Below are 24,990 nucleotides of genomic sequence, written 5' to 3'. Positions count from 1 at the left end.
GTGACCCATTTCTCACTGTATATACAGTACTGTGCTGTGAATTTTCATATTGATCTGAACAACACATTTCCAGTGGACAATTTAGCTGAAGCAGGCTGCTGATGCCTTTGAGGTCAGCACCGAGAGGGAAAGGGGGACGAAGTAAGAGAGAAATGATTACGCTTCTATTTTGATCTGATGGAGTCAGAGCATGGTCAGAGGTTGAACTGGAAAGGTGAAATTAAATTTAATTCCTCCTGATTTTGAACAATATGACAGTCACTGACTCACTCCTTGTTGTAGAGGGCTGCTGAATCAGGTCACTCTTTTCTAAGTTTCTCTGAAGTCCTTGATAATTTTTTGTTTCCCCTCTGGTTTTCTTTAACCCATTAAAGATGGGCAGAGGCGTAGTATTTTAAGTTCTACATATTTGACATTGTTTCTTTGTTAACAGAAATTAGTTTTAAATGTTGGAACCTGGCTTTTGATATTCATTGCTCTTTCAGTTTTGTAAACAAATAGAGTTTTTGTTTTTACATGGAAGATTTAGAACCATCTTGGTATGACCCTGTCAGCACAGAGAAGCAATACAGTAACACCGGTTGTCCCACCCTAGCTCCCAGGCACCTGTGGAGTAGTGATTGCCTCTGTACTGCCAATAATTCTTTGTCATACAGCACTTTCCATTTGCTGAAGTCAGATTGATACTTAACTACAGGTTTTATTTTTATGCTTATATGTGACTTTTTTTTCATTCAGGGAATTAGTTGTACTTGAATAGATTCTTTACTGTATTTTAAATTATCCTTAAATAGGTTAAACATGTTTCTTTTATGTAGAACTGCTATGAAGGAATTCCATAGTAATATGTTGTTTTTCTTGTCTCCGTGTTAGCTGTTCATACTGTATTAGTGCATTAGAGGGCATGCTATGATGGGTACCATTGCCATTATAACCATTGCCCATCCCCTCCCACAGCCTAACCCCAACCATCCCCTCCTGCAGCCTAACCCTAGTCATCCCCCTAGTGACTAACCCTAAACCGAATGCTTACCATTGAGATTCTGACCATCGGAATTTTGGAGCCAGTATTGTGACCGTCAGGATGGTCACTGCTGGGATCCTGACTATATCCCTTAGTAATAACTGTTAATATTTCCAGGAGCTACTGTAGACTGTACTAACAAAATGTAAATTAATGATTTAATAACTATCTATTAGAAAATGCCTACTAGAGTAAAAATGGCTTGCCACCCCATTAACTACAAGTGATGGTCAAATGCAATGGCTGCCTTCACATTTTTATGTTGACAGAAGATAATGTAGACTATGGTGGATCATATTGTACTTGGCGCCTCTCCTCAGACTGGTTGGCAGATTAATAGTCTATTCATTAGTTGACCAATTATGGTACAAAAAAAAGACTGTACATACAGTAATTCCAACTGCACTAATTCTGTTTATACCCTGTATAGGTTGTAAGCTTGTATGAGCAGGGCCCTCTCCCCTTTGTCTTTTCTACAGTATTATTATAAAAACTCACCTTAACCACTTAACTGGCTAATATTTTTCAGAAATTGCCAGGCTGTCCGTTCAGGCAGACATTGGAGGAGGGGTGCAAGGATGCAGCGGGGCCTGGAAGTGCCTCTACGATTGGTGGCTGCTGGAAGATTATCTTCTGGCAGCCGCTCAGTGGGCGTTTTTGACAGGTCACATTGTTTGTGACCATGTCAGGGAACGCACAGCAGTATATAAATTCACACAGATACATAATTAACCACTTGTCTGGCATGGCCGCATTATTTGCAACCACTCCAGGCAATTGGTTAATTATGTATCTATGTGAATGTTTATACTGTCTTTTTTTTTTTACTTATATTTCTTGCCAGATTTAGAGAGTTACAGAACCCTTGAAACACCTTATAAATGATAGATGATGACAATATAGGTCGAGTCTCCCATATTCTTTATTCCAAAAACCGAAATATTTCGGTGCATATGTGACGTCACGACGTGACCTGACGTCACTAGTATTAGCGGCCTGAGCGTGGTCCACACGCCAGGCCACCCCCCGCATCACCCTCCGGACCCCCAACAGCAGCCGCCGGACCCTTCCACCTTACCTGCCGGACCCTTCCGCCTCAGTCACCAGACCCCTCACAAAACCCGCCAGACACCTGTAGCACTCGCCGGACCACCGCAACACCCGCGCGGCAGCCCTGCAGGACATCTGTAGCACACGCCAGACCACCGCAACACCCGCACGACACCTTCCAGACCCACCCGCTGGGCCCCCCCCAGGTATTCCGAAAACCGGAATAATCCAAAATCCGAAATGCTCCTGGTCACGAGCATTTCGGATATGGGAGACCTGTAATAATAATAGTTGCTACAAACAACCAAAAGTAGTAGAGAAGAGCCATAACTTCATTAGAGCATTACCTTTAACATATGTACTGATAAATGCAGTTAAGTGATTTTTGTATTGGTAGGCTTGTCTAATTAGGTGGTAGTCCTATACTTTAAACACTTTGATAATGCATGCTTTGCTTCAATAGCTTCAGGTGAGCATGACATCTTAGCATAAAAACCTACATGTCTTGGACATGAATATATATATATATATATATATAATATATATAGAATATATATTATAATCTGAATTTGAGTTTAAGCAGAAAATCTGTGTACTTCAAAGCATCTGTGGGAGAAGTCACCCTTTTTACTCTAGGATGTAATGCTGCTGGATTTAATCATTCACTCATTTGCTCAGCATACTAATCTCGTTAAGAAGCCGACAGATGATCAAAGTATATCATGACTTACAGGAGTTATATAGAATGAAACATGTTAATTCATAGCACAAGTTATTATTTTCTTTCTCTCTGCATGGTAAATCACTGAACGCACTGCTTTAAAATGAATTGGTGAAACTGTTCGCAACTACAGGTGACTCTAATGCTGTTATGAGTGGCAGTAGAAAATGCATAGTAATAGCTTTCATAGTCTTTCTTCTCATGACACAGGGGCTTTTCACTCTGGATAGTAATGTTGGCACATGTGTTTCCCAAAGTATTACAGATGTCTCCATGAGAGCATCAGGACTAGTGTTCTGGTCTGAACTATGGTTAAGACTGGCTAATAGACTGTGAACTTTTTAAGTTCTGAAATGGGAAGATGCTTGTACGACTATCAGCCACATTTTATTAGTAGCAATCTGTAATTAGCAGCAAGAACAAAAAAAAAAAAGAACATTTCATTACAAGACCTAAATGAGTCTTTGTTGTGTTTGGGTAATATAAATGTTTAAACTGCCTTTTTGATTTGTGTTCAACAAGCAATCACATGGTTTTGACATGTGGAGTGTGCATTTTAGGTTCCATTGTTAATAGTTGGATGCTTTTTTAGGGTGGGGTTATATATAGCAACTATTTGTTATACTGTGTTTTAGGGATGTGCAGGCTCGGATTAGTTCGAATTTTCCCGCCAAGTTCAGATTTTTCCCGCCAAAAATCGGGACTCACAAAGAGGCAAAACATAAGTTTTCATGGACAAACACCATCTTTCATGGACTTTTGTCCAGGAATGATGATGTTTGTCCATGAAAGATGACATTTTGCCTCTTTCTGAGTCCCGTTTTTTGGCAGGAAAAATCCGAAATTGGCGAGAAAATTCAAACTAATCCGAGCCTGCACATCCCTACTGTGTTTTAGTGTTCACTCTAGGATTTGTTTAGGGCATGGTGCTGATCACATTTTAATATTTAAAGAAAAAATTTGGGAAACTACTTTAAAGCTGTGTGGTGTATTCTGAATTGTGGCCACCAATGTGAGGCATTTATTTTATATGCAATATTTAAAGCTTTCCAATTCATCCCCCCACAAGCCCCTTTAGTGCTTCACAGCCTTCAACGCGTGCCCCCCAGAGATCCCTGCACCACATCAGACACCCCACATGCCCCTTCAGGAGCCACACGTCCCCCTTCTGTGCCCCTTTACATGCCCCTTCTGTACCCCTTCACCGCCCATTGTCACTTCACCTGCCCCTTAAGTGCCCTTTCAGACTTCCCACCTGCCCCTTCAGCGCCCTTTCAGACTTCCCACCTGCCCCTTCAGCGCCCTTTCAGACTTCCCACCTGCCCCTTCAGCGCCCTTTCAGACTTCCCACCTGCCCCTTCAGCGCCCTTTCAGACTTCCCACCTGCCCCTTCAGCGCCCTTTCAGACTTCCCACCTGCCCCTTCAGCGCCCTTTCAGACTTCCCACCTGCCCCTTCAGCGCACATTTAGACACCCCACCTGCCCCTTCAGCGCCCATTTAGACACCCCACATTCCCCTGTAGTGCCCATTTAGACACCCCACATTCCCCTATAGTGCCCATTCAGACAAAGCAACATTACAAACTAGGAGTTTGTTAGTATTGTGGCTGCAATGTCCCATTTATTTGTAAAAAAAAATAAAAAAATATCAGTTTCAATCCTTTCATATACATTATCTATTCTAATAAAACGAACTCTGAGTTCAGGTATAACGTTTGTTTAAAAAATACTTTTTATTTAGACCAACTGAGTAATTTGTTTAATGGTTTTTGCAGATTGTCACATTAGTGTCTTATTCAAGCTGACATCCTTTATCAGATACAAGTTGCCATGAATGACAGCTTCTAAAAATGTGAAGATAGGGCTGAATATTCTGGATGACAGCACCTAAAGTCTCTCCTCCTGCCTAGAAAAAAAAAGAAAGTAAGCTAGTATGCAATCCATTAATCTTAGACAGTCTGTCATAAAAGGTGCAACATCTGATCAGTCCAGATCTGGTTTTGTAAATCGACTTTGTCCTTTTGTGTGTACAGTCTGACAGCGTGTTACAATCGGCAAACAGCTCTAGCAGAAACCCGGGGAGTCAGATATGCCAATAGTCCTTGAATATGGAAAGTGTTTATCCAAAAATATACATGCCTGTACCATTCTTTTTTTCATTATTAACCTGTGTCATTCAACTTTATTCTTTTTCCTAATGTTTTATTAATGCTAATATGTACAGTATAAGCATTTTGAAAATAAAATTATATATATTCTAATTCTATACATTTGATAGAATATCCTATCCTCATGTTGCTTTTTTTCATGGAAAGTTGTATCAGCTGCTTTTAAAAGGGCCCATTTATTAATAAGTTAAAGTTTAAAGAATGCCATACGGTACCTCTCATGATGGTGAAAGCAAGAAATATTCAATGAAAAATACTTTATATAAATAAGCCTTTTTTCCAACTGGGAAAATAACAATTTTAAATATTAAAATCTTTTTATACATTTTATTTTTTTACAAATGGAACTAGAAGCCTAGTCAAGGCTTATAGTTCTACTGCACACGTGTGAACTGGGTATCTGGGTCACACATGCACAGATTCCCTCATACTGACTCGGCAAAGAGGTAAGTAAACGATCCTCTTATGCTGGGCATACATTGTCATATAAAATGCCTGTCAGACCAACAGACATTTTATCTGACAGTCTAAAACCATTAGATGATATGGCCATACACTGTCCGATATCTCACTGTATGGCTACACGGTATCCCCTTCCCTCCCCTGTGAAGGAATGGTGGAAATGTTGGGCGGTCAGCCAAGGTCAATGCATACACTGCCTGATGCGGCCGTCCAATGATTGAATCAGTCGGGAATGTTGGAAACATTTCATGCCCGACCATCAGATCATTGCTGATCGTTCGCCAAACACTATCGGCCCGATCTGCAGTTATCTGTGGAACTGCCTGATAATTGCATATGTATGCTCGGCTTTAATATTGCTCCTGCATCTGTTAGTAGTGGCAATAGGAGTCTTTCTATCGGAGGGATTGTCGGCTGTAGATAACAAGCCCTATCATCTTTTAGTTGTAAATAGACCACACAGAATGTGTGCATATATATGAGCTTTTTATTTGTGGCTGCCATAGAAAATTGAAATACATGTGGGTAGTGTAGTGCACCACAACATACACGCTGGAACTACACAATATGAAGGCATATATTTTTCATTCATTGCAATATCACTCAAGGTGCTAAAACATGCACTGCTGTGAATGGTGTGAATAATTATTGTAGAGGAGTCCACAGTTTGTTCCTTTACTATATATTTCAAATACCTTGTAAGTAGTTACTGTATCCACAGGTTTTTCTTTTCACAAATATAAAAACAATATGTACACCTCACATGGGATGAATTAATATGGATTTAGTCCCGGGTCATAAAGCGTATTTCCCCTGTTTTACTGTATTCCATGATTTATATCTGCTGTCTAAACTGGTATTATTTATTGTAGAAGTTTATTTAGCGATATGCCCTAACACTGTCTCCATGGTACTGCAGGCCAGAGAAGCTTACCTCTGTGATTCCACTGACACGACAACTTATATTTACGATATTATTGTCATTCATAAACTCATGATATTGTTGGTTCGTTTTAGTGCATCATTAAAAAAATTTCTGCCTTCTTGTCACCTGTTTTATCGACCATTTTTATTTCATAGTTTAAAAATAAATGAAGCGTGCAGTTCCAGACAGGATGCTTTTAAAGACCCTCATCCAGCAACTGTGATATGGGAGAAGTTGGCAGTCAGAATTCTGCCTCTTAATTTTATGTCTTTCTATTATCCTATATGAGAAAAGAACCAACCTTTCTATTGTATCAATAAAACTATGTATGCTAATGGGTTAGTTTAATCCTAGATCATTGCTTGCAGAAAAATGGGTAACCAAATCTTATTAAAATCTTATGCAGTGTACAGACTAGACTATAAAAGTGAACAATATGAACGATAACGTTATCGGTCAACGATATATTGTTCATGTCGTCTAGTGTGTATGGTCCGAACGACCAACGATGCGCGCTCTCGTGGGTCATTAACAATATCCTAAGTTGGCTGTACATGCAGCCCAATCTGGGGATATCGTGAGCGATGTCATGCTTCTGAATGCAGCATGGCCCCGCTCCTTCCTCCCGCCAACGTTCGTCGCTCGCCGGCATCAGCAAGTGTGAATACACTTGCCGATATCGGCACCCCTGTCGGGCCCGCCGCTGACTGTCGCTGCATACACACATCGTCTAGTGTGTATGCGGCTTTAGGGGTCTATTCATGATGTTAATTATTAATTAACATTCTAACTCGACACGATCACCTGACCAATTCACCATTGCTCCGACACGGAGACAGCTGATCCGAAAATCGTCTGTCTCCCCGAAGTATGACCAGTGAGGCAAATGCAAATGCGTGACCTACAGGTCACGCATTCGCACAAGAGTCCCGACGTCTGGCAGAAGGAGCCGGACAGGGGCGGAGGAATCCAAAAGGATCCCTCTACGCAACCCGGAATTCCTTCCCATAGGGAAGGAGCGGGTTGCGAGCCCCGTGTGGGAGCACTCGCCATCTGCAGATGGCGAATGCCCCCGCACTAAAGCTCAGAAGGTAAGCAGGAGAGGAAGGTTAGCAGGAGATATCTGTAATGTCTCCTGATTTACCTTCTTGATGAATGGCCCGATAACTTTGTTTCTACAATTGCAGGTGAAAATGTTCATTTTCACCTGCTTTTGTAGAAATTAAGTGATGATGAATAGGCCCCTTAGCCAGTATGAAATTTTCTGAAACGTGCAGTATAGCATTAAGGTGAAAATGGGAGACATGTCAATATGTAGTACTTTTTACATTTGCTACTCATTGAACAAATATTAGTGCCTTTTTAATAGGTGGATGTTTTTGGTTCATACTAGCCTTACTTTAAAAAGAGTTTGAGCCAATTATTTAAATACCATGCACGAATAAAACTACTTTTTTCTAGCTCACTCCTAGGGGTAAATTTACTAAAGTGAGTTTTAGAATAGATTTTGCCCATAGCAACCAATTAGATTCTAGCTATTATCTTCTAGAAGGTGGTAGTTAAATGTTAAGTAGAATCTGATTGGTTGCTATGGACAACATCTCTTCTTAAACTCACTTCTAAGAACTCTCACTTTAGTAAATTTACCCCTAGTGAAATGCAAATATCATAAGTATTAACGTTATAGATTTAATTTTTTATTTAACCCACATACTGTAGATAAGGCAGATAACCCTTTGTGCCAACAGCAGAATTGCCTGCAGTATTGTTTTTATTTTGTTTTAAACACGAGGGGCCGATTCAGTTAAATGGGATCTGCTGCTGAGTGTGACCGTGTTTGACTGCAAATATATGACAATTACAGTAGGCAATAAAAACCTTGCTCTTCATTGATTTTAATTGAATCGGGCCACCAGTTTCTGCTTGATTTGTTTTTTTTTGTTTTGGTCTTTTTTTTTCTTTTTTTATTTATCTGAACAACATTGTTAGATTTATATATTCTATTTCTTTGTATAAGATCAATATAGTTGGTTGTTTTTTTTATCAGTATAAACAAAAATATTGGGCGGACGGCTCCTATTCTGGTCAGCAAGTAAATAGAACGACAGTATTAACAATTACTGGTACAATGCATTTTTCTTTTACATAGATGGGACGTTGTGAGGTTTGGTCATTGGTGGTTGTGGGTGCAAACCATAAATTCAGACCCATCATATGATGCACAACTCTACCTCCCCTTAGGCTAAAATATAAGTTTACATGCAGTTCTCTTGCGCTTTAGAGACTCTCAACACCGTATACAGATGCGTCTACATACATCTTACTTCCGTGTGCGCTAAACAGCCCTTCTAGTCACGCCTTGCCGTGGCTGCTTACTCTGTAACGTAGCATTTTGCATACAGATACACCCGCAGTTGCACACAGAATATAAGCATGCTGCATATCATTTTAATCAGCAGAAGTTGATTGTGCATCCTGTTCGCATTGCTTTGCAAAAAGATGCATTTGAATATTAAAAGTTGCACGAAAAGACGCTCGGCGCTACAGAGTTGAATGGTGCCCATGCGTTATCTTTAACGCGACTTGTAGTACACGAAGGTAAGATGCATGTGGCCACATCTGAATGTGAGCAAAGCTACTGAGCTGTCAGAGAAAATATTGTAAATGAGTGGGATTACACCAAATATGTACTAAAGTTCCAGTGGTCTGTTTTGATTCTAAAACATGCAAATGCTGAAAATTCCCAATTCCTTTTTTTTTTTTTTGCATCTGAAGGATTGGGCCTGTTATCTTATACCTTTTTGAAGGCTTTAAACTCCTTTTTCTCATTTCTGAAGCAGATTATTTAATTAGGAGGTCATAATGGAGGGAATTCCACAAGGCATAATGGCTAACGTGCATTAGAAAGCATTTGGCTTGGCAAAGTAGTGTGTGCAAGTAATTAGCGTGATGGTTGCCTGCAACTCGTTTTATCATTTTATATGGTGTCTTCATATTCTGTACAATAAGGGAGGCACGTGGAAGGATCATGGAATGGGCAATATCAGAATGTAGACAAAAGATGCTGGGGCACACTCTATGCCCTAGGAACATTAATTTTCAAAACATATGTAATAAACTCTGCAAATAACATGGAATATAATTGAGGTTCTAAGTGCATATTTGGCCAAACATGAGCCGACTGCACAAATTGCAGTATGCCCATCTGTGCACAGGACACTCCAGACAGCACTGCACAAGTCGTCCTGGCTGTAAGGTGCCCCTCCACACACACTGCTAGTAAGTTTAACGTTACTAAAACTAACACATTGGCAGGGGAATTCAAGTAGATACGAGTTTGATACCGCAAGGCGAATTCACTGCAAATTTGCTTTGAAAATTACATTTGCAATTCAATTCCAAGCTTTCTTTTTCATAGTAAATTAGTCTATTTTTATCCACACCCCCATGTGAAAGGTAGGGACATTTTTTATTATAAGGTAATAATGTTGAGACTTGCTTAAAAACCACCACCCCGTAATGACTAATTAGGCATTTGGCATTTTTCATTTAGCTGAATTTGGCCAATTATTATATGTTCTTTTTGGGGTGAAATAAATGGTCTCAAATTACCCCAAAATAAGCTTTTTAGCTAAATAATGCACCCTAAATTTAATGAAAGTATTTATTTCAATGAAAAAGAATAGCTTTTTAGCATTTTTACATATATTAAAGTAGCCTCAAATTACCACAAAACCATATATATATATATATATATATATATATATATATATATATATATATATATATATATATATATTTTAATATTCCTTTTAATTTCTTTGTTATTAAACAAAATTCTACAGCTTATTACATTCTCTTGTGCGCAAATCAGCCATTTTACACCTTTTATAAGCGTACAGTACTTTCCTTATGGCCACAACAGTCTTCTATATGATTCTGCTAACAAAGTTTTCACTTTTTTGGGGGTCCAGTAAGGTCTCCCCACTTTTTTTCCCTGTTCGCTTTTTGGTCAAAATTTGCACATTCTCATTGCGAGTAGTGCGAATTGACATTTCTAGTTGAATTGTGCGTATGTTGGGTGTGCGCATGAAGGCAAGGTGTGCGAGTTTATCACCTTTTGCAAACTCTCACCTAATTGAATTCCCCTCATTAAGGCGATGTAATGTATAGCCATGTTTCTGTGATCTCATGTGGTCACTCATGTCTCTGTAATCTCTCCAGAACCACTAGTTTGACATTGTTGCATTGCAACCTTTTGAATCTGCATGCGTACCATGGTTACAGGAGAAACTAGTTTTTTGTTTTTTTTTATTGCGAATTTCCTTGTTATGACCGCTCTTGTTCATCTTCATTGTTTGTAGTCATGATTATTAGACTGACACTGTTGTTTGCAAAGAAAAATTGGGGAAATTACCCTGAATCCCCCAAAAGTGCCAAATAACATAGCAGAACAGTATTAGAAGGCGGTTAGTGGCTGTAAGCATAGTAATTGATGATCTTGAAAGGTGTGAAATGGTAAATATTTTTAGTAATGGGGGGGAAACATGGTAGACAGCAAGTGTTTTTCAGCAAATTAAAGCCTGTACAGAAAACTGTATTTTAATGTTCTTTTCCAGTGTTTTAAGACAAGTTTGCAAAATTCAGATTTTGTATTTTTTTTCTAATTTTTATTGACTCTGAAAATGCATATATAACATCAATGTAGCACAGTACATTAGAAAAGGATTGACAAAACATAGGCATAAACATACAGGTGACAAAGAAATTAAGAAATCCTACAAACAATACTCCTTACGTTATCAGGAGTCTAAAATATATTTAAAACAGCAAGATACGGTATAGTACAATGGTTCCACAACTTTTCCGAATCACGGCGCCCTAGAGTATCAACATTTTTTCCATGGCACACATGGGCCAAAAGTTTTCTTATTGAGAAATGCAGAAAAAGATTTAATTAAGTAAATTGTGCTTATTTGTTACCCTTAGATTCAGTTATGTGATGGTTGACAGGGCTGCGCTTCTTTTTGTCCACATATTTTTTGGTTGGCAGCCATCAGCACTGGTTTTGCGTATCTCACTGACTAAAAACAATTTTATTTGGTACTGGACCAACAACCTGAGGCACCCCTGCAACTTCCCTGAGGCACCCAGTTTGGGAACCACTGGTATTAGCCATATGCACACCATGCAAAGACTGATCTGACTTCTCGTTCTTCTGAATTGCAGGGAATCTGCTATTTCTGTTCTCATGAGATGCTGTTACCTTGATTGCCATTGCGCAGTTTTAAAAAATTCTTTTAGGTAATCTGCTACTTCTGTTTTCATCAGATGCTGTTACCTTGATTGCCATTGCGCAGTTTTAAAAAATTATTTTGGGTAATCTGCTACTTCTTTTATATTAGCTGGCATTACTATAAATTAAGTAAGGATTTTTTTTTTTTTTGGTGAATGTGTGATGGTCTACTCCCATCTCAATATTTGTTTATCTAAAGGTGCATACACACACGATTTTTTGAACGATTATCGTTTAACTATAATCGTTTGTAAAAATCGTTCACTTTCTGAGTCAAACGATGAATGATTTTCGTTCATGCGCGTTCACGTTTGTAGTTCAGTCAGACTTGTCAACGCAACGATTTTCAGTAAGGGAATATGCAAAAATCGTTTGTAGTTCTAAAAAATCGTTCATTACATTTAAATGAACAACTTTAGTAAACGATTTTAGTTAATTTTTTTCAAGGTAGAAAATCGTTTACTAAAATCGTTCATTAACTAAATCGTTGTGTGTGTATGCACCTTTAGACTTTATTGCATCCCAATCCAGTGCGTGTTGAGTACTGGGGGAGGGTTCCCAATCAGAGCAGACACATGTTTGTAGCTATACTTATTAGTGATCTGCTAGGCTTCAAAGTGTTAGTTTATAAGTGTACTTACAATTTAATAACTATGACGGAGTTACGCTGGAGTTAAACTGGAGAAAAGCTGAAGGAGAACATCGTGAAAGCCAGAACACTTTCTGAAGGACATCAAACATACTTGTGGGAATAAGCCAATTCACCATCAGTAACACCTGCTGTATGTATACCCAGGAAACACTTTACTGCACTCCCTGTTTAAACATTGCAAGTACTTCCCAAACTCTGTGCTGCCCTTACTGATTGCTCTTTGTTGTTCAAAACACCTTTGACTGGATTGGCTCTGTACATTGTCATTTTTGCCTTCATGCTACTGAAAATCCTGTTTGTACTCTATTGCCTCTTTCCATTGCTTCACATCTGTCTACTTTAACATTCTTTATTTTAGTACATAATTCCTGCACCCACTACTCACCTACTTCTCTTTATATTTCACTTTTGGAGCTGTGCTCATACATTAGCAGCACTGTTCTTTTACCTGTATTTTGAACATCTAACCACATTTATCCATACTGTCTCCACATCACACAGCCTCCACTCCAGTTTTCATCTCACTTATTACCTCTTACACAGCATGAACACCTTTACTTCAGTCATCCCCCATATTCAGTGTCCACATAATCCTCTGCTTTACCTACTTTTTCCACCCCTATTCTCCCCCTCTAGTCTCCTCCACTTGCTGTTTTCCCTTTTTGCTCTCACCAGTCTCCCTTACAACCCTCTACTTCTCTCAACCACCCTTCCTGTTCCTCCACTCTTAACCACCTCCCTCCCTCCATGGACTTGCTACCCCACCACTAAGCCCCATTCCCTACTGTCTCTGCCGGTCGCCTCTAGGGCTGCCATGAAAAATCCTGGACCCGAGTATAGCAACATCCTGGCTCCCCCCCCCTCCCCCCTGGAGGGGGCGTGGCCACTGCATGTTGGGGATGGCTGCACCTCTCTGTGGGTGGGCCTAGCATGTAAGAAGCACCCACTCACAGGAGCATGGCATAGCATCCAGCAGCCGGGACTATAGTACTCACTATTAGGATGGCGGGCAGTCCCATAATAGCCACATTTTAGCTGGATGTATTTAGATGCTAAAATGTAACAGACAAAATTAAAGGGCAATTACTTTACTTTGTAAATTTCTCATGCAAATAACACATAAATAAAATCTATTTTTGTCAGAGAGAGATGAACGAAGGACTTCATTTTGACATAACACAAGGTCATCTTATACACATTCCACAGCATATATCCTAACCCACTGCTCCATGCTCCTTCCTCACTATCTACCCCATCTGTGTTGCCCCTGCCTGTCTGCCCCCCCCCCCCCCCTTTAGAAAGTAAGCTCTCACGAGCAGGGCCCTCATCCCTCTGTACTTATACTATCATGTGCGCCTAACTCCCCAATTGGCCCCTAACACTTGGTTGCTAATGCCCTGCTGCTTGTGGTATGCAGCAATGTTTATAAACCAGGTCCTTGTCCTGCATTGTTTTGTACTATTACTGTTTTTCTTGTGTGCTCGTTTATGTACTGTGTAAGGCACCACGGAACCTTTGTGGCGCCATATAAATAAAGGATAATAATAATAGTAAAAAAAAAAAGACCATCCTAAAAATGTATTCCATCATCCAGTATGGCTAGGTTGTACCACGTGGTTTGCTGTGTTTTTTTTTTTAAAACTCTCACTTGCCAGTTCAAAAAGCACTTTTCCCAGAAATGAAACACCCCCCCCTGAATTGCATCACCCCCTTAGTGTAGTGGTTATATGATTTCATCAGCATCACATTGTTGCTCTTTAGGGCTTTGCTGTACCATATGTATCCCCTTATTTCATCTTTACATAGTGCAGCTTATGCCAATGTATGGTTCCATGCTGCATTACACCATCCCATCTGATGTGCAGCACACCAGATGGGAAGATGCGATGAACGCACAATTGAGCGCATACACTGAGATGTGAACGGTTTGGTTGTTCCAATTTTCCTGAAAACTACATTTTGTCCAGTATATCGCCTACCCAGCCTAAGGTTTAATTTACTACACTCAAAGTAGGTTACAAATTGTCAGTGGTAGATTGCCTTGATGTCATTGAGGCAACTCAGCAACTTTCATGTATCTGTTTCATTGTTATCAAATGTTAGGGAAATGTGCCTCCCACAGTTCTAGAACAGAGACTTGCAGATCATGCTGGGACTTGTAGTATTGTAGTGCAGAAGAACTGAAGAGCCACATGTTTCTTAAGCCTAACATATGTAGCATTCAATATATGCAGTGGGAAGTCTTTGTGTAGTGCTGACCAATATTATTTGTTAGAAGTTATTAACATCCTGTAGAAAATAATTGAATTTTAACCACATCTTGCTAATGCTAACAGCTGGGAAAAGGAAGGTATAAACTTAACCATTATTGAGTGTATAAATGAACTTAGGTCATCTTTTCTGGACCCCATGCAGACAAGGCCTCTGTCACAGTTCATCAGCCAACCTCATCATACTGCACAAATAGGACAGCCTGCTTCTTCTGCTTGCTCGTATCCTGCGGTCTGCTCTAATGTCGAAGACCTGCTTTCTTCTTTCAAGCCTCCAAGCAGTCCCTCCTGCAGTGCTGACAGTGGAAGCAAGATGTCAGATCACACTTGCCATGTCACTGTCATTTCTAACATCATTCAGAGAGATGACTTTGCCTTCAACATCCTTCCTAAAGCTAATCTTCTCAGTACTATAGATGCAGGATGGTATCTGACAGCTCGTTCTGGCTCTCAGTAAAATGTGAATGTGTTTGTGGGGTGTCCCAGGGCAAGCGTATCTCACAGCTGAGTTACTGAGTCACCTTACCAGGTCATGTAAAGCGTTGCTGCACACACTGACTGACATGCCACCTGTAAAACTCATTAGACAGTAATGTCTATCTCTAGTGCAGATTTAGCAATCCTCTACAATTAGGAAGACTTTTTTTTTTTTAACCTGTTAATATTATTGTTTAGTTTTGCAGCCCTTAATGAGAGATTCCTAATCTCCTTTTCAGTTTTATTATTCAGTGATTCCGTGCTGATTTGTCATTCAGTGTTATAGATGTTACCTTGGGATAATAGCTTCAACTTTAACTCTGATGTGTTTACCATTGACTGATTATTTTAGGAGATTTTTTTTTTATTACATATATTTTCTTTTGTTATAATACAGGAAACATTTTTATGTTTATAATAATTCTATTTGGGGAAAAAAAAGGCAAAATACATTTGATTTTTGTTATTTGTCCTTCCTCTAAATTTTTCCGTTTATCGATGTCATGCAGCTAGTACTTCCCAACACATATACCTACGTTAATATTGAATTTAAATACAGCAAGTATATGTAGATATTTTCCTGGAAACACATTCTTAAGTGATTGTAAATAATAAGTATCCACAGTCCACTTAAATATCTAAATCAGCTGTCTATCAAGGTCTGGTAGTTGTCTTTTAATTCTTCCAGGATAGATCAGCTACCAGCAAACTGACATGCTCCACAATTAATGTTGCCATGTATTAATGAAAGGTAGACAGTGATTTCCTGTGATGCACTTGTGAACTGAGAGGGGAATACAAAGATAATGTGCAAAGCAACCAGCTATGATTCTGAAAGTACTTGTTACTTAACCCAAGGGGCGAGTAAACAAGAAAATGTGGACACCTGACTGCTTTGTCACTAGAGGTGCTGATTATTTTTCCTGAGTGGTTAACAAACTCAAAATAGGATTGTTGGACAAAATATATTTTATTCTGTACCTCCCTAGCTGGTGGCTGCATCCCCATTGTAAAGAGAACCAGATCACATGTTGTTCTAGTTATGTCAGTAAACATGTGCAGAATTACTTTTTTAGAATTCACCTAAATTATACAATTAATATACAATGAAACTCTGAATCTGAAAACATTAAAACCACTGACAGGTGAAGTGATTAACATTGCTTATCTCATTACAATGTGTTGGGATATGTTAAGAAGCAAGTCAGTTCTTGAAGTTCATGTGTTGGAAGTAGAAAAATTAGGTAAGCGTAATAAGGATCTGAGCGACTTTGACTAGGGCCAAATTGTGATGGCTAGACAACTGTGTTAGAGCATCTCCAAAATGCCAGTGGAAGAAGGTGTCGCGGACTGATGAATTAAGTTTTTTTTTTTTTTTCACATCATGTGAATGGCTGGGAATAGATGGCACCAGGATGCACTATGGGAAGAAGGCAAGCCGGCCGAGACAGTATGATGCTCTGGGCAATGTTCTGCTGGGAAACCTTGGCTCCTGGCATTCACGTGGATGTTACGTTGACCCGTACCACCTTTCTAAACATTGTTGCAGACTAAGTTCACCCCTTCATGGCAACTATTCCCTGATGGCAGTGGCCTCTTTCAGCAGGATAATGTGCCCAGCCACACTGCAAAAATTGTTCAACAATGATTTTAGGAACTTGACAAAGTTCAAGGTGTTGACTTGGCCTCCAAATTTACCAGATAACATTAACACCAAACACGCTCCCTCTCCCTTAACCTTTAGCGTCTCTCTTATGTGCTCCTTTTTCTTCTTTTGTTCTTCAAATTCTTGTTTTGCTGTTTATAGACGACCTGCTCCTCTTCACTATTCCTAGTTACTCACAGCTTCATGATGTCAGGTGTGCTGTAAAGAGGAGTAGCCGGGAGAGTGATATCGGGCGCATGCTTTATTGTTATTGACATAGGGGTGTTTTGTTATCATATGCAGCTGCCTGTGTGCATGTCTTTAACAAAATTCCTCCATTGCATTATTAAAAGTATCAAGGCAAAATTATGACCAAACTGACTGGCTGTAAATCAGGTACCACTTCCTATATTTCAATCATGCCACTGCATACAAGAGAACTGTACCCTGATAATTTTATCAAGTTCCTGCTTGCACATGTGCAATAGACCCACGACTGTGCTGGGTTGGTATGTTTATTCTATAAGCGTTTGTGGTACTCTGCAAGTGAAGCACACAACCTACTCCTAGCTCCCTGCTGTACCCTTAGCCCCTTACCTAGAACAGATGCTTTAAGGGGGTAATTATTTTAAAAGGAAAAACCAGGTTGTTTTTGACAAATGATTGCCCCTTTAAATCATCAGGCAGACTTGCCGGGAGCTTGACATTGCCTAAGTCGCAGGCTATCACAGTTACCCCACTGCTTCAATGAGCCAATCTGAGGAAGCCATCCCTGATGCTTAGTGCTTGTGAGAGTCACTGGGAGAGTTTGGGATGAACAACCTACAGTGATCAAGCTGCTAAGCAGTTCAGTAGCCTGAGAGCTTCTAGCATGGAAGAAAACAAATGTATACACCAGTGCAAGACCATTGACTTCCCATTTTTTGGAGACAGTATTGCAGATATCCTTACATGCTTTATGCCCGGTGCGCATATGTAGTGCTCTATCAGGGCACTGGTCTGCTAGGGCACGGGAGGTGCAGTCCCTCTATATGGTCCTCCTGGGTGCCACCAAATAGTCTTACGTGCCACAGATTGCAGATCCTTGTGTTGCATCATAGTTCACTATGGTTTAAACACCTCCCTTTTCCCTTTTCAAGCCAACGCTTCTCCATAGACCATCTTTAGCCCATCCTTTCTCCCCATGCCTCTCCCCCCCCCCCCCCCTTAATTTTTTGTGTGTGTGTCCACAGCACCATAAGGGAATAGACAACTGACAGTGAAAATTGAAACAAGCACAGTAAATGTAAGTTGACATATCTAGGAAAACCGAGCAATAAACTGTCAAACTAGGTAGTACGCTGACATGGGGGTGAGGTTAGGATAACACCACTGTCTGTTGACAGGCAAGTACGTGTGAGACACAAGGAGGGGAAGGCAGTACAACACTGCACAAGCCTGTACCCAAAGAAAGGTGAGCATACAGTGATGACACCAGGAAGGTAGGATTTAATTTGCGAAAATACTGGGATATCCAGGATTAGATGACAGAGACTTAGGAAGTGGATAGGTAAATTTGAAAGTCATTGTAAACATGATTTGGGAGTTTTTCAAAGAAGGCGCTATAAAGGCAAAAGTCGAGGGGGGCTATACAATATGAATTTATAGTGGAGAATTTTTAAAAGGATTGTGTAAGCTTTAAGTATGAGGTTTGGGATGGAGACTGACTGAGGCTGAGAGTAACAGCAGGGGCAGCGGAATAAAGTTGCATAGTAGGGTAAGTTTCGTAAAAGGGAGACTGCTTGGTTAGGGAATGATTGTTTGAAGATGGTAGATAGGATAATGTCCAGAAAGGAGAAGAATAAGGCTGGACCAAGAGAGTCAAGGTTGTGTAACCTTGGGAGAGGGAGATGGTGGCAAAGGAAGGAAAAGTACGAAGTAGAGAAGATGGTTGAATTATTGAAATCAGAGATGGCACTGCAGTTAGAGAAGGCTATATTCAGGATATGACTGGTGGAATAGGGAGGAAATTCATTGGGTAATTTTAAGAGGATGTGAGGGCGAGGGGATTGGAACAGAGCTTCCATGGGCATGTAAAGTGGGATAATGCTCTTTTTTTAATTCCATTTCGCTGTTCACCTCTTTTCCTATCTCCTCATGCCTCACTTGTTCTCTCTCAATTTGATCTCTAGTCTCACTGTCTCTCTACCCCAGTGATTCTCAAACTCTGTCCTCAGAACCCCAAACAGTTCATGTTTTCAAGGTCACCCAGCAGGTGCACAGGTATATTCATTACTCACTGAAACATTTTAAAAGATACACAGGTGGAGCAAATTATCACTTGTGATTATGTGAGGCGACCTGGAATACATGCACTGTTGGGGGTCCTGAGAACAGAGTTTGAGAACCTGTGCTCTGCCCCATTCATTGCTCACTCTTTAACAGTTAGATGAAAAATATCTGTGTACTGGTGGAGCGCCATCCATTTCGCTTACCTACTGTTAAGAAAAGAAAACGAAAAAAGCTTGATTTTCCAAGAGTGTTATACAAGAAGATAGATTTGCCACTCTCCAATGCACAGATGAGGCAATTACTAATTATGTTCCACAGTATTTTCTCCATTGTGGCTCCGCCCAACACTTCACCAGCCCAACTTCAGGAGAATTGCTAGACACTCTCGGGAGCCCAGGAGCTCACCCACTACTCCGGGAGTCTCCTGGATATTGGTAAGCATGGCTTTTCGCAGATGCTCTGTACACAGGGCCTGATTCAGAGGCACACGCAAAAAGCGATCGCTCGCTCTGAATCAGTGCGGGCGCTGTTTTTTTTTTAGTTGCGGGCTCCTGGCCGCTCGCATAGCTGTGGGTAACCACCCACAGCTATTGCAAGCGGCCAGGATGATGGTCGCAATGGTCAAGACCATCGCGACCATCGGGCTTGCGACGAGACCCTTGTGGTAGTGTCTTGTGGCCGCAAGCCCCAGAGAGCTTCTGGCTCTAATAGAGCCGGAAGCTCTCTCACTGACATCACAAATGGCAGGCGTTCGCTTGGGAATGCCTCCGTTTGTGAAGCCACCCCCCGGCCACGCCTACAAAACGGGGCGAGCTGTCGATCAACATCAACAGCCGCCCCTTTTGTAGTGAGCCACGGAGCGAGTGCATTTTGCGCTCGCTCCAGGGCTCGCGAACGCGCACTGGGCCACCATCGACCCGCTTGCGAGCGCTATGCGCTTGCGGGCGGGTCTGAATCAGGCACACATTCCAATGTGACATCCAATATATTTTACTTAGCATGAACAATTGTAAATGCTGCACACGAAAATGTAAATTGATGCAGCTCAATATTCTATCTAGTCAGAAATACAAGTCTATTCACTTGTGTTATCATTATTATACTTGCTGCTCCACCATCAGAGATCATTTACCAAGATGTGCTGATTTGTTTTAAGCACTCTTTGAATACCTGATTTTAATGTCCGTATGTACCAGTCTTCACTGTTCTGTCTTGTAAGACTCTGCATTACCGCATAATTAGGAAACTAAACAGCAGTCTATGTAGTCTAGTGACATTTTAGCTTTTTTTAATGACTGGCTACCATTATAATAGTAACACTCTAAATTTGAGGGGATTTCATTTGTCATGTACTGCACCCAATACATGTTTGTGAACAGCGACTCAGATTCCGCAGCAGTGTCTTGTGTTGTATTTCAGAGTCCATTAGGCACATCTATTAAAAGCAACAGGACAGCAGTCACAAAGCTTATTTTATTAGCCTGCCCGCTGCAGGGTTCCTGCTCTGAGACAATAGGAGGGAAAATGCCTAATGTGCACAGTGGGTATAGAGGAGACAGGGTGATTCACAGACAAAATAGATGTTACTTTTAAGAGCAAACTGAGCTATCAATACAGAAATAAAAAAAAAATAAAAAAAAGCTTTTTTATTTATTTTTTGTATGCATCTATGTTTGTACTTGTATAGAGAAACAGTGTATAGCATGTATTTGCATGACAATCACTAAAACAAAGACTGGTTTGAATAAACGGAATTAGAATCATTGCAGAAAATATAAAAGAAGTCTGCATTTTGTGCTTAGTTTAGTTTTCCAGTGTATTGTATGGTGAAGCAATACATGTTTGGAACAGCAAATGTGTATTGAGAGCAATATCCCTTAACTTTTATATTTTTATTTTTTCGAAATGGCTAAAGTTGTGTTATAAAGTATAGTTTTATATTTTTGTTTTTTATTGAGTTTAAATGTATAAAACAAAACGCGCAATAAGAGCAGTTTATTGGCTCAAACACATGATGTTAAAAACTAATTTATTTTAGCTGATTTTGTCGAATATTTATTTCACACAGAAGTAAATTATGTAGAAGAAAACTTTATTCATATTATACATCTTATCCAAGATAAAGTGGTGAATATAAAATAGTCCAGCACTGAATTCAGTTAGTTAATACCATGGTGCCATCCCTCACTTGCTAACCTAGTTCCAGGTTTCCAAATAATGAAACTGATTCGGCACTATTTACATTTTTACAGAAAAATTTGCATTTCCAACAAAACCTTAACACAACCCGAAAGTCATGGAAACAAGTAAGGTCAACATTTCAGGACAGTACAGCGCCCTTTCCTCATTACCATACACATGGTCATTCATGTAGGGGTCCCAGGAGAGAGAGGAGTTGGGACAAGGTGCCAGAATTGAGAGGAGGGGTGCCAAGGCGGAGAGAAGGGGTCCCAGGAGAGAAAGGCAAGTGGGCAGGCAGGGTGGAGCGGAAGGATCCCAGGAGAGAGATGAGAGCAGAAAAACTGGCAGGGTGTATAAGAGAAGTCACAGGAAAGAGACAAGAGGGGACAAGGTAGCAGAGCAGGGGTGGCAAGATGGAGAGGAGGGGTCCCAGGAAAGAGAGGGGAAGGGGACAAGGTGGCTGCACAATAAAAATAATAAAGGGCAGGAATAAGAGGAGATGGTAGGGAGATGGAAAGGTTTTGGAAGGGAGCACAAAGCTAGAGATACGACAAATGACAGGTCCAAAATACTACTTTAATTTACTGTACGCTGCCTCTATACAAATACTTTGTTTGTTCTATGTTATTTGTTTGGAATTTTTGCATTTTTCTGCCTAACATTTATTAAACATTTTATAAAGTCAGTGCCTGGTCTGTACCATTTCTACACTATAATTTGCAGCACAATTTTTTTTTGTAATATTCATGTAAAAAGCCTCTTTAATGTTTGAGGTGCTCAGCCAACATGTAGTTGATGTTAACTACAGCACAGAGCCCTGACAGGTGGGACTGAGATATTTTTGTTCTCTCTAAAAAGCAGTATAATGTTAGCATTAGTGTTAATAGAGAGAGTGATTTGTGCCACTTATTAACTTTGTGTATGAGTTCTTTATTGTCAGTCATTCTTTAATTATCTGAAAAAGAAGTTTGGAATTGAATTGCAAATTAATTCGCAACACACACACACACACACACACACACACACACACACACTCACACACTCACTCACTCACTCACTCACTCACTCACTCACTCACTCACACACACACACACACTCGATCTCTCTCTCTCTCGATCTCTCTCTCGATCTCTCTCTCGATCTCTCTCTCGATCTCTCTCTCGATCTCTCTCTCTCTCGATCCGTAATATGTTAACTTCCTCTTACGCTTCTGATTCCAGTAGTACTTCTTAACTATTGATTCTCTATTGTGACGCTTTCTGGTGCTGGCTTTACAAATCCACTACTTTTTTTTTTCTTCCCTTCCCAAACTTTCCCCTCATTTGATTCCCAAATGCCCCACCCTAACAATGTAGTATGTCTCTCTAGAAAGTCGCTTCAGAAGACCATATACTGTTTATTACATTGCAAGATCGACAATGATGACACTAGGCAATGTTCTTCTTACTTTTTTATAAATGTTATTACAACAAATAGTGCATACAATTTCACGTTGTTTGTATTACATAATCTTTGACATTTGGAGTTCCTACTTCCAATTTTGATATTGTATGCTATTGTCATTATGTGTGGCTGATTTATTTGTGAACATTTTAAATAAACAGATGTTAGAAGAAATAAAAAGATATCAAAGCAACAAACATCCCAGGATCATCAGGCCATTGCATACACACGCTACACAGCGCATATTCCCTATAATTATGGCTAGACTGGCCATAAGAGGAGACCCCAGTGACTTTGAAAGGGGTAATTGTTGAAGTGTGATTTGGGAGGAGCTTCAGAGGCCGGGACAGCGGGACTTGCTAATGGTTCAGGAGCAATGGTGTCTAAATTGATGTCCATATATAACTCCAAGGAAGTAAACATCATCAGCAAAAGGAAATCGTGGACAAAGGTGCTTATTCTCGCATAGTAGTATTTAACATTAATGATGATCATTTTGTGCATTTATTCAAAGTGCAGGAAAAAACATCAAATTATTTGACTGCAAATTTTAAACTGTGTTGTGACTAGGCAGGTAACTCCTCAGTACAGCATATTACAGTTGGTTTGCAAAGCATGAACCTCTCTTCGCTCCACTGAACTTGCAAATATGCTTTGCCAGGTGTGAAGAGTACAGGTAAAGAACCTGTCACAAAATGCCATGCTTGGCGTGCTAATTGTGCCAACCAGGTACATCTACAGGAACTGTTTACATGTCTTCAGCGTGCTCCACGCCGACCAGTGCCATTCTCCTTTGCTATAGGGGTGTGCACGTGGCACTTTTCTTGTTTATTCGTCTGGTCATGTGATCGCTATCTTCACAGAGGTGGGCTGCTCAAATTTGGCTTCCCGATTTAAGCACCACTCTGGCCTTAGCATCTATTGATCATAATAGTGTGTGCTGCTGTGTATGACTTGCCAATTTCTTGTATCCCTGTGGCTTTTCTGTGACCCCGGTTTTGTTACTCTTCTCAGCATTATTCCTGTGGAATATCTGTGGCTTTCAAGTGTACTTACCCAGGCTTGTGTGCATAACTCTCCTTTGCATACTCCCTGTGGCTGTGATATCAAGTTTACCTAACTCTGGATTTCTGGCTTCTCTTAAGCTAGGTATGCACAATACGATGTAATAAACAATGCAACAGTCATCCCACTTTCACTAAATCTCAGAACACACGATATACAGTAGAGTGTACAAACTATGCAATCTTCCGAACGATAGCATGATATATCGTGGCGGTGGAATGTATCCAATTAATTGTTTCTCCAGTACACTGTGTGATCGTGCATACACACTACAAGATGTGTTTCATTAATTGCATTGCCGCATTTGACGTACAGCACAGGCGATGTGATGAACGACTGCCGAGAGTGACGGATCGGGCATACACACTATATGGTGTGTACGATATATCGTTCTGATCAGTGTTGGAACAATATATTGGATGATAGATTGTATAGTGTGTACCCAGCTTTCGAGTTTCTACCTTCAACCTATCACGCTAGTAACCGGTACAATAGGGCATGACCTACGCACTGAAGTCCAAACCTCCTTGTGAGGATGCCTGACTAATACTACCGGTGCATTAGACTCCAAACCTTTAATGCTGGTAGTGTAACTCCTGGCTGACTCTCCTGAATCCGTAATTCCCTCTAGATCTGTAACGCAACGAAATGGAGAAAGGTGGTATAGCCAGATAAATCGCACTTCTCCCCGCTCTTAACATGTGTACATGTGTTGACGTCCAAAACAACTGTACAGCGCTTAGTGCTGGTTTCCTACAGTGTTTGCAAGACACATGTTACTGTCATGGTTTGGGTGCAGCTGTTTCTTTCAAAATACATGGCCAGTGCTGATTGTAATGTAATTGTATGAAGTAAACTCCATGTTGAGCATGTTTTCATGATGGTGGTGAGGCTTGTGTGGTCACCAGGTAATTTGAGGAGCAATATTATTGGTATGTCATGGATTCTCTGTCACTAGATCTGAGCCTAGTTGAGTATTTCTGGAATATTGTGGAAGATAACCTGACCAGCTTTTTCCACCATTATCAGTCAGGTGTTGATTGACAACTTTCTCAGTGCTGTGTATTTGACTCATTACTACATCATGGACATATCATGTGGACAAACACCAAATTTGTGTCTTTTTGTTTTTAAAAAAAAAAGAAAAAAAACATTCTATCTGGGTATAGCTTTTCCTTGTTTATCCGTGTTCAGTGCAATAAGAATTATTGCAAAGGATGTAGTCACTTGGTGTACTACTTTGTACGTTGCAAGAAACGGATTTAAGCTGATGTTTACCCAGCCTCATAGAAAGTAATTTAATGAGTCATGGTCCCGGCTAAGTGCACAGGGAAGATGGC

The 24,990-nt window shown here is 40.3% G+C and overlaps 1 protein-coding gene across 2 annotated transcripts in view; it reads left to right on the top strand.

The window, feature by feature from the left end:
• The window catches only part of EXOC4 (exocyst complex component 4), a 453,886-nt gene that overhangs the window by 180,524 nt on the left and 248,372 nt on the right, over positions 1 to 24,990 (top strand). The window lies entirely within an intron of this gene.

The sequence above is a fragment of the Taudactylus pleione genome, unplaced genomic scaffold (genome assembly GCF_031769625.1).
Source record: "Taudactylus pleione unplaced genomic scaffold, aTauple2 ptg000086l, whole genome shotgun sequence".
Taxonomy (NCBI): domain Eukaryota; kingdom Metazoa; phylum Chordata; class Amphibia; order Anura; family Myobatrachidae; genus Taudactylus; species Taudactylus pleione.
This window is presented reverse-complemented; position numbering and strand designations above follow the sequence as displayed.